This window comes from Rutidosis leptorrhynchoides, chromosome 3 (assembly GCF_046630445.1).
Source record: "Rutidosis leptorrhynchoides isolate AG116_Rl617_1_P2 chromosome 3, CSIRO_AGI_Rlap_v1, whole genome shotgun sequence".
In the NCBI taxonomy this organism is placed as follows: Eukaryota; Viridiplantae; Streptophyta; class Magnoliopsida; order Asterales; family Asteraceae; genus Rutidosis; species Rutidosis leptorrhynchoides.
Genome location: NC_092335.1, coordinates 574,067,501 through 574,083,610, shown reverse-complemented (window position 1 = coordinate 574,083,610; position 16,110 = coordinate 574,067,501).

Sequence of the window (16,110 nt, the reverse complement as noted above, 5' to 3'; positions counted from 1 at the left end):
TTCTAGAATAAATGGCAGAATTTACAAAACTGGAGCGCGCTGAAAATTTTCTGAAAAACTGTCGGGCGCATTTGAGACTGCTGCGATTTTTCTATTATGACTTAGAGTCTGATCTCTGGATATGTTTTAGGACTTTGAATTACGGAGATTTTGACGTGTATTTTAAGTCAAACGGACCTGTACTTATTTTTATAAAAATTCTGGAAGTTGACTACATTATTTAAGCTAAATATTATGTGCAATTGACTTTGTTTGACCAAATGGGTTTAATGGGTCAAAATGGGTAACGATCAGTGTAGAAAATTCTCAAACGTCGATTTAAGTAAGTTTAAAGGTTGTGGTGTTTAAAAAATAAGTTGTGGCATGTTTTGGTCAAAATGGGTGTTTATGATCCATTTGGGTCATACGAGCCTACTTTGACCCATATGCGAAATTTTGAGAACCAAAGGTATGTAACACATCCCGTATATTGATTTAAGTATGTTTGCAAGTTTTGGTGCTTTAAAAATGAGTTTGGGTCAAATTTGGTTTAAAGAAAGTTTTATGACTCATTCGGATCAAACGTGCATAAATTGACCCATATGCATAATTTTGGAAAACGAAAATCACCAACACATCTAAAATGTCATTTTTGAGCTGTGATAAAAATTTGGTTAAGTCAGGTCAGCCGGATTCAAAATTGGATCGTCAACCGAAAATTTTAATATTTTAACAAAATTGTCAAAATGACTCTCGGACCTACTTTGAGGACTCGCAAGTTGAAATCAGTTAAGTTTAGATAAAAACTATTATTTGGTATTGAAAGTATTTGCGACAAACTTTAAAACGATATATTATTTGTATAATTTTGTTGAGTCTAAACAGGTATAAAACAAGCGAGAAAATGGGCAATCGTTGCTGATTTTGAACACTTAACAAAAATTTTATCAGCATTTTATGTTTCGGGAGACTGTTTTCGCGAGGTCATAACTTTAAAACCGTAACTCCGTTTTTGTCAAATAAACTGTCTATAGAAAGGTGGGATGACATAATTTCCAATGGTCACGACCTAAGGTATTATATCAAATTTGGTAGGACCCGGAATCAGCTGCAAAATACTAAAAAATACATATATGTAAATAATATAAATTTTTCTAAGTAAAAATAAATAACTTAAGTTTGACCTATGTTTGACTACTTGACCAACTTGTGTAATTTTATGCGGTTGTTGACTTGTGTTAACCATGTTGACTGTGTTTGACTTGCGTTTGACTTACATTTGACCTACTTTGACTTGCGTTGACTTTTGTTGACTTTTGTTGACTTTTGCTAAATTTTGCTAAATTTATGAGTCGGACTTGAGCAATAGGACTATACGAACCCTATGATCTGACCTAGCTTGTTAGACATTTATTAACCAACATATATTCTTTAGGATGAGATCTACGGTTACTTGCATTCCGAGTATTGGTTACATCTACGTGAATTGTTTATTGGGCTACAAAGGTGAGTTTCATTTGCTCCCTTTTATATATATTTTTGGGACTGAGAATACATGCGCTGTTTTTATAAATGTTTTACGAAATAGGCACAAGTACTAAAACTAATTCTACGTGGGTTTAAACCAGAAATATACCCTTAGCTTGGTAACATTAAACTACTTGTCTATGTACGGTAGGCGCGAATCCTAAAGATAGATCTTTTGGGCCTGACAAACCCCATCCTGACTATGGGATGCTTTAGTACTTCGAGGTTATTTTAAACACACCTGATCTGGTGTACTTCAGAGGGTAAAACATGAATGTTAAGGCTTGTTACCGGGTGCCTACAACTTATAGAATACTTTTATGCACTTGCGAGTGTACATATATTTATAAACGGAAATCTTGTGGTCTATTGAAACTATTGATAACTATTGTTATGATAAACCTATGAACTCACCAACCTTTTGGTTGACACTTTTAGCATGTTTATTCTCAGGTTTTTCAAAAGTGCTTCCGCTGTCTGCTTGCTATTTGCTCAAGGTGCTGCATGGAGTCTTTTATGCCATATTTTCAAAAAGACATTGCATTCAAATATTATTGTTATAATCTGTTATTAAATAAATTGATGATTTAGTCATTTTGTATAAGTTGTCATATATATTTGGTATATGTCTATATTTTGGTAAACTTTCTATGTATAGAAAGTATGTTTTAAAAAAAAAAAAAATGAATGCAATATTTTATCAAAACGTATCATATAGAGGTCGAAACCTCGCTGTGGGACCGTAGATAACGTACCGCGTCAATAGCGATTTTGGCGGGTCGTTAGAGATGGTATCAGAGCGTTGGTTCTAGGGAATTAGGTGCATTAATGTGTCTGACCTGGACCGTTAGGATACATTAGTGATCTAGTCTAGAACCGTGTCGTTACACTTATATGTGATTATGTGCATATTCTGATATTAATATAATATTATTATTACTATCGGTGAGAGTATTTCTCCCTTTGATTACAAGCCTTCTCATGCTCAAACGAGTTCATTTTCAACACCCCGGTCATTGAAAAACCAGGAAGCGTCATTCAGGACTTTCGAAATTTTCGACATTCCTACATGAGTTATTACTTATATATTTTTATAGATATCATATGTGTTATATTATGTGCTTATATGCTTCGAATCAGAAACTCCTGACATCTCGAATTGTAAATCGGAAAAAGTCTTATCCGACTCACGAAGATTCTCAATAGTTTCAAAGACATTCTTATGTCATTACCCTTTCAATATTATTAAATTAATTAAATATTATATTCTCGTACTATTTTTAGTGCACCCCTTTTTGAAATCATTTTGATTTATAAATTTTGGAAAACGACACTTGTTTTATATCCATAAATATTTTCGAGTAATGTTGGAATGGAAGCATGAGTTAGTGTAATATAATGACGCTTGATCAACGTGGTTATATTACGGTAAGTCATGTGGAAGTTTTAATGGAACGTGATGGTGGTAATGCTTGATCAACTTTACTTTCACCACGTACCATGTTACATAAATCCTTTATTTTTTTTGCTGACATCTGAATAAACTGAGACTCTATATGTGACATCATTCGAGTCACCCGTAATTTCCTTCTCATCTCTGTCATATCACACTTGCACTCCGAGCAGTTTATTCAAAGGTATTCGTATCAAAAGACTATGATCTCGTTTACCTACAAGATGCTCGATCTTTCTACGTCAAGACGAACATTTCTATCCTCACTTGTTTCTTAAACGCCGTTTAATCACACCAACTAAAATTTCGGGACGAAATTTTCTTTAAGGGGTAGGTAATGTAATAACCCGACTTTTTCCGTTAACTTTTCGTTGAGAACTTAACAACCGTTGCTTAAAACTTACAATTTTGTATGTATTTTTTTTTTAAATATACTATTATTAATATTGGTTATATTTTATTTTTTTAAAACACTACGGTTAGTGAAAACGAGAAAAATATATTTTAAGACAACAAAACATATGATTATTAATTTTAATAGTTATTATGTTATATAATAACTGAGTTTTGAAAATCAACTGTATTAATTAGGATATTCTTAAACTAAACGCGAGAAAATTAGTTTAAACATTCATGTTTTCAGTATCTAATTTAAAAATATAATAAATAAGTATTTTATGAAACACATCAACTAAGTATAACGTCAAGATTCTAAAAGGTTTTGAACAATATATAAATGTATTTTTTTAAATACAAAATAAATCAATTAAGTAAATCATATTAAAGTAAAATACATTGGGTTTTAGATAACAGATAAGAATTTAATAGAACCCGTGACCATACAGTTAAAAATTGTGACATCTATAATTATAATTGCAAATAGATATAATACCCGTGTTTATCAAATTATTACACCCGTGATATCTTATAACTACCCGTGACTACTACAGTTTAAACAGTGACTTCCCTTTTCTACTTATATTTCTGATCTAGATTCATTTCACCAAACAAACACACATACGTATCTATCTTATTCTCTTATCAAGAACACCCATTACTATTCATCCTCATCATCAATCTTTCATCCTCAAGAACACCTTCAATAATCACTTGATCATAAAATCGTTTACATATTCGGACTCCTCTCGAAGAGCTCTACACATCTATACCAATAATTTCTTGATTAGGGTAAGTTTTAAAAACTCTAATTTTTGGGTTTTCATGTTTTTGTTACATTTTAGGGTAGATATAGTGTCTAGTGCTCAAGTCCTTGTATGTATGCATGATAGTATTCGTTAATTTGATCGTTTGATGACTTTTTGATGAATCACGAATTTGTTTTGTGTGAGGTCAGAAACTTAAACTTGTTGAATGTATAATATTATGATATAATCAGAATCCTCTTGAAAAACTAATAAGTTTGGGCTTTGGAATTTCGAATTTTCGTTACCGTATGCTCATGTTATGCTTAATTGAAGTTTTAACTCGTTTTTATGAATGATCACGTTTTTGAATAATATGCTACTGATATGAACATGATATTTTCAGTTTATGAAATAATTATAAATGAAATCCTTGTAAAAAATTAATAAGTTTGCTCTTTTGAATCGCATATTTTCGCTACGTATAACTCAAGTTATGATCAATTGAATTATCGTTGTGTTTTATGCATTAATCTGAAAACTGGTATTGATTGGTGATGAATTGGTTTATGTATGTTACATGGCTGAAAAGACAAGTGAAAAACACTCAAGATAGACTCGGATATCATGTTAATTGGATTTTTAAAACTCCCGTTATGCTTAATTGATTATTAGACCCGACTTTTGTTGATCAACGTTTTAAACAGATGAAAAACGCCATTTAAATTGATTTCTGGATTATGAGCTGAGGATTTTTGAAAATTATATGATTACTACTTCACTTTTCATGTAGAGTATGCATGCTAATTGTTCCTAGATGTTCGGTTATATGCGTTCGAATATGACCTCCTGAAACGAATTGAATCTGTCCAAAAAAATTTGCAGCGAATGACATAACTTGATTTGTAGATGGACTTAGGACTTGTACTTCTGGTATGTGGTTATATACATGTTTTTGCACATATGTCATTTGTATGTTAGCTTCTGAAACCGTTGTTTGCTATGCGTTATATGTGTTACAAAACAACATGTCTAAATTCTATCCAAATCAGGAAGTCCGTAGTATTTTGTAAAACTGTACGAATTGGCTATATGAATTGCTTAGATTTATTTACCAATGATTATTTGAGATGTTTTTGGCCATCTCCAATTGGCCGTTCGTCGTTTTCATTTTTCTAGAATAAATGGCAGAATTTACAAAACTGGAGCGCGCTGAAAATTTTCTGAAAAACTGTCGGGCGCATTTGAGACTGCTGCGATTTTTCTATTATGACTTAGAGTCTGATCTCTGGATATGTTTTAGGACTTTGAGTTACGGAGATTTTGACGTGTATTTTAAGTCAAACGGACCTGTACTTATTTTTATAAAAATTCTGGAAGTTGACTACATTATTTAAGCTAAATATTATGTGCAATTGACTTTGTTTGACCAAATGGGTTTAATGGGTCAAAATGGGTAACGATCAGTGTAGAAAATTCTCAAACGTCGATTTAAGTAAGTTTAAAGGTTGTGGTGTTTAAAAAATAAGTTGTGGCATGTTTTGGTCAAAATGGGTGTTTATGATCCATTTGGGTCATACGAGCCTACTTTGACCCATATGCGAAATTTTGAGAACCAAAGGTATGTAACACATCCCGTATATTGATTTAAGTATGTTTGCAAGTTTTGGTGCTTTAAAAATGAGTTTGGGTCAAATTTGGTTTAAAGAAAGTTTTATGACTCATTCGGATCAAACGTGCATAAATTGACCCATATGCATAATTTTGGAAAACGAAAATCACCAACACATCTAAAATGTCATTTTTGAGCTGTGATAAAAATTTGGTTAAGTCAGGTCAGCCGGATTCAAAATTGGATCGTCAACCGAAAATTTTAGTATTTTAACAAAATTGTCAAAATGACTCTCGGACCTACTTTGAGGACTCGCAAGTTGAAATCAGTTAAGTTTAGATAAAAACTATTATTTGGTATTGAAAGTATTTGCGACAAACTTTAAAACGATATATTATTTGTATAATTTTGTTGAGTCTAAACAGGTATAAAACAAGCGAGAAAATGGGCAATCGTTGCTGATTTTGAACACTTAACAAAAATTTTATCAGCATTTTATGTTTCGGGAGACTGTTTTCGCGAGGTCATAACTTTAAAACCGTAACTCCGTTTTTGTCAAATAAACTGTCTATAGAAAGGTGGGATGACATAATTTCCAATGGTCACTACCTAAGGTATTATATCAAATTTGGTAGGACCCGGAATCAGCTGCAAAATACTAAAAAATACATATATGTAAATAATATAAATTTTTCTAAGTAAAAATAAATAACTTAAGTTTGACCTATGTTTGACTACTTGACCAACTTGTGTAATTTTATGCGGTTGTTGACTTGTGTTAACCATGTTGACTGTGTTTGACTTGCGTTTGACTTACATTTGACCTACTTTGACTTGTGTTGACTTTTGTTGACTTTTGCTAAATTTTGCTAAATTTATGAGTCGGACTTGAGCAATAGGACTATACGAACCCTATGATCTGACCTAGCTTGTTAGACATTTATTAACCAACATATATTCTTTAGGATGAGGTCTACGGTTACTTGCATTCCGAGTATTGGTTACATCTACGTGAATTGTTTATTGGGCTACAAAGGTGAGTTTCATTTGCTCCCTTTTATATATATTTTTGGGACTGAGAATACATGCGCTGTTTTTATAAATGTTTTACGAAATAGGCACAAGTACTAAAACTAATTCTACGTGGGTTTAAACCAGAAATATACCCTTAGCTTGGTAACATTAAACTACTTGTCTATGTACGGTAGGCGCGAATCCTAAAGATAGATCTATTGGGCCTGACAAACCCCATCCTGACTATGGGATGCTTTAGTACTTCGAGGTTATTTTAAACACACCTGATCTGGTGTACTTCAGAGGGTAAAACATGAATGTTAAGGCTTGTTACCGGGAGCCTACAACTTATAGAATACTTTTATGCACTTGCGAGTGTACATATATTTATAAACGGAAATCTTGTGGTCTATTGAAACTATTGATAACTATTGTTATGATAAACCTATGAACTCACCAACCTTTTGGTTGACACTTTTAGCATGTTTATTCTCAGGTTTTTCAAAAGTGCTTCCGCTGTCTGCTTGCTATTTGCTCAAGGTGCTGCATGGAGTCTTTTATGCCATATTTTCAAAAAGACATTGCATTCAAATATTATTGTTATAATCTGTTATTAAATAAATTGATGATTTAGTCATTTTGTATAAGTTGTCATATATATTTGGGATATATCTATATTTTGGTAAACTTTCTATGTATAGAAAGTATGTTTAAAAAAAAAAAAAATGAATGCAATATTTTATCAAAACGTATCATATAGAGGTCGAAACCTCGCTGTGGGACCGTAGATAACGTACCGCGTCAATAGCGATTTTGGCGGGTCGTTAGACAAACCGACACCCAACTGAAATTACCACTTTGCCCCTTTTTAAAATCTAAAATATCACAGCTGGCCCGATAGGCCAACTGGAGGGCGTCCCAAATATTGGACGGCGTCCAGCTCTTCTTTGTTGGACGGCGTCCCGAATCCTGGACGGCGTCCCGATCAACTGAAATGGAAACAGGGTCTTACAGAAGGTGTACTCCTCTCGTCCGAATTTCGTTCCAATTTATAGACCTGGCCATGACTTTACTGCCATGCGATCGCATGGTTTTTGTGCCTCTAGGCCATTCGATAGCATGGATCCCTTTTACAGCTCAGGTTCTTTTGTTTTCTTATTTGCCGACAGTTTTTAATAATATAATATAATATAATATATATAATTTTATATAAATATATATATTATATTATATTCATGTGCATAGTTAACTTGTATTTTCAGTTCCGTTGAGTAGCGCGTTGATAGTTGGTTCATGTCCCGGTTTCGGATTTTCGAACGTCCTTTCGTACGATTTAATATCGTGTACTTTGCGTTTTGCGGCTTGTACTCTTGTAATTTTTAGACGTTTCTCACCAATAATTTGAACAACTTGGATTGTACTTTGTACTTTTTAGCGTTTTGGTAGTTTGCATCTTCAAATTGTTGAATCTGTCTTTTGTCTTCACCTTTTATTATTTAAACGAATATCACTTGTAAATAGAACAATTGTAACTAAAAACTTGTCTTTCTTGAAGGATAATGCTATGAAATATATGTTCGTTTTTAGCATTATCACTTCCCAAATTCAGCTGTAATACCGGCGCTACGAGAAAAGGAAGATTTGCAATATGTGGTATGAAATTTTCTGTGGTAGAAGTTAATTCAAAAGATTGCTTCACCTTCTCGCCCTGCATTATTGCGAAAAATTTTTCTAATAGTTCTTGCATGCGATCTGGCTGATTAAAAGCGGGTTCCAGATGTAGTGGAGCTACTTGATGTAATTGAGACAACAAATTATTTGAGCTGCTAGGCTCTAAAGGATTGTATTGCGCACATTCCGTGTTAACTAGAGTGTGTTGAAGCGTTGTTCATGGTGCACCATCTACCGTTGTTTGTAGGGATGCATAAATCGCTGATGCATGTTGAGGAGTAAGTGTTATAAATGAACATTATAGGTTTCTCAGACCCACTATTCGTATTGCTTCCAGAGAAATTGTAGGCGTAACCCGATGTATCGAGGTTTCCAGTTCTATTATTGTAAAAATCGGCCTAGTTCCTACATAAATAGTTAGCGCTTTATAACCTGCAGACATGGTTTGCATTGGTGACCAAAAGCTTAAGTTTGTTAGCCTAACTTCAGGATACGGGTGAAACTTGACCTCACCTCCAGAAACGGGGGTAAATTTCTATCGGGTGTATACTCCTAATAGTTCTGCATCCTAGCCATATTAGGTGACCGAGCGCTAGCTTTAGCTTGCTTTGCCAGACCTTGTTGAGTATTAACTGGCTTAGATCCAACAATAGAGCTTGCTAGAGGTTTTGTTGTAGCCTCCCCGGCGCCGCCGATGTTGGTGGGGTTTTTGTTGTGTTCACGGGCATATGAAAGCCTCGTCTGCATGGCGAATCTGAATGTGTTTGAGGCGATTGTGAACTTTTACTACCTCCAGCCATTAATGATGATCTGAAAGTGTTGTTAAGAAATCTGATAGTAACCGATTAATTAAACAAAAAATTTAAGGAAAAAACCTTATAATAAACCATAAAAATGTCGATTCAAATGTATTTGTTCTATAATCGGCCCCACGGATGGCGCTAAATGATAAAGCATATTTTCACGGGGTTAGAGTGAACCTACGCTTGAGTGAAATGATAGGGTTTAAGGACAAATGAGATTGGAAGCTCCAACAATAGTAGTGGATAACCCACACCGGAATCATATCGATTCCGGCAGGGTGGTTGAATGTAAGTCCACCAATAACATAGCATACAAGGTTGAGTGGTCGTAAGACATGAAGAATATAGTTCATAGAACAAACCTGAAAGTCATAGATGAATATTATGATTGCAAGAAAGTTTATTCTTTCAATGCAGTATGCTATGTTACGTACGAAACGTGGTAACTCTCAGGGTTTTAGAGCCATGTATTTATAGGCTGGCAATTAGGGTTAGAATAGGATTCTATCCCCATATAATCGTAATCCATTCCATAAACATCTTGCGTTAATTAAGGAAACCGAATTAAGGTTTGGTCTTATTGTTTTGCTTGGTGTGCAAGGTAAACATTTGACCAAGTCAAAAAGGAATGCATCCAATGGTATTAGCGCATAGACAGCGCTGCTATACCCTTGTTTCCTTATTAGCATATAGATACTGTATTATCTAGTACACATTTCAGAACTTATATGCGTATTCCGCATAGGCATGCAGATATACGTAGACTCTAAACTCAATTACAACCCAATATATTGCACAAATATAAACTGATTGAAAACTAAGATGTGAAATTCTAACTTACCTTTAAAATCCGAACCCATGCAAAGAGGGACTGCAATCTCTTAAAGTCTCTAAAACACCCGGTAACCGAGTGCAACCAAACAACATCGTTTACCAAAACCAAAAGTGAACTATGAAATTATGAATCACTCTACTTAGATCTTACAAACCAATAATTCCCAATTGCAGACCCATATAATACCCACTGAAACTAAACTAAGTGGCTGAACCTGTAGTGACCCGAACTTTTCCATGTTTTTATATATTAAATGAAATTGATATTTACATGATTAAATGTTTCCAACATGTTAAGCAATCAAACTTGTTAAGACTTGATTAATTAAAATAGGTTTCATATAGACAATTGACCACCCAAGTTGACCGGCGATTCACGAACGTTAAAACTTGTAAAAACTATATGATGACATATATATATAGATAGATATATATATATATATATATATATATATATATATATATATATATATATATATATATATATATATAGTTAACATGATATTATGATAAGTAAACATATCATTAAGTATATTAACAATGAACTACATATGTAAAAACAAGACTACTAACTTAATGATTTTGAAACGAGACATATATGTAACGATTATCGTTGTAACGACATTTAATGTATATATATCATATTAAGATATATTAATACATAATAATATCATGATAATGTAATAATTTAACATCTCATTTGATTTAATAAACAATGAGTTAACAACATTTAACAAGATCGTTAACCTAAAGGTTTCAAAACAACACTTACATGTAACGACTAACGATGACTTAACGACTCAGTTAAAATGTATATACATGTAGTATTTTAATATGTATTCATACACTTTTGAAAGACTTCAAGACACTTATCAAAATACTTCTACTTAACAAAAATGCTTACAATTACATCCTCGTTCAGTTTTATCAACAATTCTACTCGTATGCACCCGTATTCGTACTCGTACAATACACAGCTTTTAAATGTATGTACTATTGGTATATACACTCCAATGATTAGCTCTTAGCAGCCCATGTGAGTCACCTAACACATGTGGGAACCATCATTTGGCAACTAGCATGAAATATCTCATAAAATTACAAAAATATGAGTAATCATTCATGACTTATTTACATGTAAACAAAATTACAGATCCTTTATATCTAATCCATATACCAACGACCAAAAACACCTAAAAATACTTTCATTCTTCAATTTTCTTCATCTAATTAATCTCTCTCAAGTTCTATCTTCAAGTTCTAAGTGTTCTTCATAAATTCTACAAGTTCTAGTTTCATAAAATCAAGAATACTTCCAAGTTTGCTAGCTTACTTCCAATCTTGTAAAGTGATCATCCAACCTCAAGAAATCTTTATTATTTATAGTAAGATATCTTTCTAATACAAGGTAATACTCATATTCAAACTTTGATACAATTTCTATAACTATAACAATCTTATTTCGAGTGGAAATCTTACTTGAACTTGTTTTCGTGTCATGATTCTGCTTCAAGAACTTTCAAGCCATCCAAGGATCCTTTGATGCTAGATCTATTTTTCTCATTTCCAGTAGCTTTATCTAGAAAACTTGAGGTAGTAATGATGTTCATAACATCATTCGATTCATACATATAAAGCTATCTTATTCGAAGGTTTAAACTTGTAATCACTAGAACATAGTTTAGTTAATTCTAAACTTGTTCGCAAACAAAAGTTAATCCTTCTAACTTGACTTTTAAAATCAACTAAACACATGTTCTATATCTATATGATATGCTAACTTAATGATTTAAAACCTGGAAACACGAAGAACACTGTAAAACCGGACATACGCCGTCGTAGTAACACCGCGGGCTGTTTTGGGTTAGTTAATTAAAAACTATGTTAAACTTTGATTTAAAAGTTGTTCTTCTGGAAAAATAATTTTTCTTATGAACATGAAACTATATCCAAAAATCATGGTTAAACTCAAAGTGGAAGTATGTTTTCTAAAATGGTCATCTAGACGTCGTTCTTTCGACTGAAATGACTGCCTTTACAAAAACGACTTGTAAATTATATTTCTGACTATAAACCTATACTTTTTATGTTTATATTCATAAAATATAGTTCAATATGAAACCATAGCAATTTGATTCACTCAAAACGGATTTAAAATGAAGAAGTTATGGGTAAAACAAGATTGGATAATTTTTCTTGTTGTAGCAACGTGAAAATTGGTAACAAATCTATATTAATCATATCCTATCTAACTTATATTGTATTATACATATATTCTAATATAATATTTAATCTTGGGATACCATAGACACGTATGCAAATGTTTTGACATATCATATCGACCCATGTGTATATATTATTTGGAACAACCATAGACACTCTATATACAGTAATGTGGGAGTTAGCTATACAGGGTTGAGGTTGATTCCAAAAATATATATACTTTGAGTTGTGATCTAGCCTGAGACGTGTATACACTGGGTCGTGGATTGATTCAAGATAATATATATCAATTTTTTTTCTGTACATCTAACGTTGGACAACTAGTTGTAGGTTACTAACGAGGACAACTGACTTAATAAACTTAAAACATCAAAATGTATTAAAAGTGTTGTAAATATATTTTGAATATACTTTGTTATATATGTACATATTTGTTATAGGTTCGTGAATCGACCAGTGGCCAAGTCTTACTTCCCGACGAGGTAAAAAATCTGTGAAAGTGAGTTATAGTCCCACTTTTAAAATCTAATATTTTTGGGATGAGAATACATGCAGGTTTTATAAATGATTTACAAAATAGACACAAGTACGTGAAACTACATTCTATGGTTGAATTATCGAAATCGAATATGCCCCTTTTTATTAAGTCTGGTAATCTAAGAATTAGGGAACAGACATCCTAATTTACGCGAATCCTAAAGATAGATCTATTGGGCCTAACAAACCCCATCCAAAGTACCGGATGCTTTAGTACTTCGAAATTTATATCATATCCGAAGGGTGTCCCGGAATGATGGGGATATTCTTATATATGCATCTTGTTAATGTCGGTTACCAGGTGTTCACCATATGAATGATTTTTATCTCTATGTATGGGATGTGTATTGAAATATGAAATCTTGTGGTCTATTATTATGATTTGATATATATAGGTTAAACCTATAACTCACCAACATTTTTGTTGACGTTTTAAGCATGTTTATTCTCAAGTGATTATTAAGAGCTTCCGCTGTCGCATACTTAAATAAGTACGAGATTTGGAGTCCATGCTTGTATGATATTGTGTAAAAACTACATTCAAGAAACTTATTTTGTTGTAACATATTTGTATTGTAAACCATTATGTAATGGTCGTGTGTAAACAGTATATTTCAGATTATCATTATTTGATAATCTACGTAATGCTTTTGAAACCTTTATTGATAAAATAAAGGTTATGGTTGTTTTAAAAATGAATGCAGTCTTTGAAAAACGTCTCATATAGAGGTCAAAACCTCACAACGAAATCAATTAATATGGAACGTTTATAATCAATATGAACGGGACATTTCAGTTGGTATCCGAGCGTTGGTCTTAGAGAACCAGAAAATTTGCATTAGTGTGTCTTATCGAGTTTGTTAGGATGCATTAGTGAGTCTGGACTTTGACCGTGTTTTCTTTAAAAATGATTACTTAACATTTTTGTTGGAAACTATATATTTTTAACATGTGAATATTATGTGATATATTAATCTCTTAACGTGTTTGATATTATGTGATAGATGTCTACCTCTAGAACAAGTCCCATTGACTCACCTAATAATAATGAAGAGTCAAATGTAAATTGGAATGATTCGTGGACTGATTCACAAGTTCCCGAAGAGGAACCGGAAGAAGAGTCAGAACCGGAAGAAGAATCAGAACCGGAAGAAGAAATAGAACCAGTGGGGGAAATAATAAAACGGTTAAGTAGAAGAAAATCCTCAACCAACCGACCAAAGTTAATTATGGTCAATGGTGTTTCCGCCAAGGAAGCAAAGTATTGGGAGGATTACCAATTCTCCGATGAATCAGATCCCGACAAGGATTTCGATGATGTTATAGAAATTACCCCAACACAATTTAATAAGGCAAAAGAGAACAATAAGGGAAAGGGCATAAAAATAGAGAAATTTGATTCCAAACACGATGAACTTTATATGTATCGTCAACACCCGTATTTCTTAAGTTGTGACAATAACCCGGGAACCTCTAAACCACCAGGTTTTTCTAAACCAATGTGGAAAACGACGGCTTGTATTAGGGGAACATCATATATCCCTAGAAACTTGGCAAAATGAACTAAAACCGAAGAAGAAGAAACGAGCGAGTCGGAATAAGATAGTTGTATTCGTGTGGTGTAATATATGTAATATAGTGTACTTATGCTTTATGATATATGTAAAAATTGCTTGTATTAATAAGTATTTTTTTATGAATCTAACTCTTGTCTATTTTACAGTATAAAAACACAAAATGGATAGACAACCCAATATTTTAAGAGACCTACCCGGAGACATGATTGATGAAATCTTGTCTAGAGTCGGTCAGAATTCCTCGGCACAACTATTTAAGGCGAGATCAGTTTGTAAGACATTCGAAGAACGTTCCAAGAATTCCTTGATTTATAAAAGGCTTTCGTTCGAAAGATGGGGGATATCACATTGGGAAATCCATAAGTTACGATGTGTTTACTTTGACGCATATATTGCGGGGAACCCAAATGCTATTTTACGCAACGGGTTAAGAAATTATTTTGACTCAATATATCCGAATATAGGACTTCGTGATTTAGAAAAAGTGGCTAACATGCAACATAAAGAAGCATGTTATGCTTACGGGTTAGTAATGTTCGCTTCTCACCAAAGTGAGAACAAGAACATCGGGCTACAACTATTAAACCCCAACGTTCTCACAAGTGACGGAGTCGGTAATTGGGGTAAGAAATGAGGTTTTTAGGTTATTACGAGACTGTTGGTCATTACGTAACCTTCATCTTTTTGACGACGTTACAACACATTGTCTTACTATCGGTCACAACGGTTATGTTAGACAAAACCAAGGATGGGAAGTGGTATTAGTAAAACCAGAATGCATGACTTATTTCTGGACGTATGAATTACCTGTCTTTATTGCCTTTGCTGAACGCCTTATTTATTATCTAGAATTATCTTCGCAACTACTTTGTATCAAAGTTTTATGTGCTATATTTCATGCTATATGTAAAAAAAAGCGGTATTGTAAGTTTGCAAGTTATTGTACAAAGGTTTGAATATGATATTTTTTTTTGTGATTAGTTTTTCATATAGAATTGTAGTAGTTGAAATGGTATGTTAGCTACTAAGTATGAACTTAACGGGTAGGTACTACCCGAATTAAAGAGTATAAAACGCTAATATGAAGAAAGAACTTTTATAAATAAGTTTATATTACGCTACGAAATACTATTGACTACTCTTGATATTCTATATGATTAACTCGTTTCATTTGACTATTTTGAAGGAAATGGCACCGACTACTCGACACACCTTAAATATGAGCGAAGAGGAATTTCGTGCCTTTCTTGCTTCAAACATAGCCGCAGTACAGGCTGCGCTACATACCAACAATAACTCTGAATCTAGCAATGCAGCTAACGGCGCAAGAAATCGTGTAGGATGCACCTACAAAGAATTCACTGCCTGCAAACCTTTGGAATTTGATGGAACCGAAGGACCGATCGGATTGAAACGGTGGACCGAGAAGGTCGAATCGGTGTTTGCCATAAGTAAGTGTACTGAAAAGGACAAAGTGAAGTATGCTACACATACCTTCACAGGTACTGCGTTAACATGGTGGAATACCTATCTAGAGCAAGTGGGACAAGATGATGCTTACGCTCTACCGTGGTCAGCATTCAAGCACTTGATGAACGAGAAGTACCGTCCCAGAACCGAGGTCAATAAGCTCAAGACAGTACTTAGAGGGTTACGAACCCAAGGATTTGATATTACCACGTACGAAAGACGATTCACAGAATTGTGCCTATTGTGTCCGAGAGCGTTCGAAGATGAG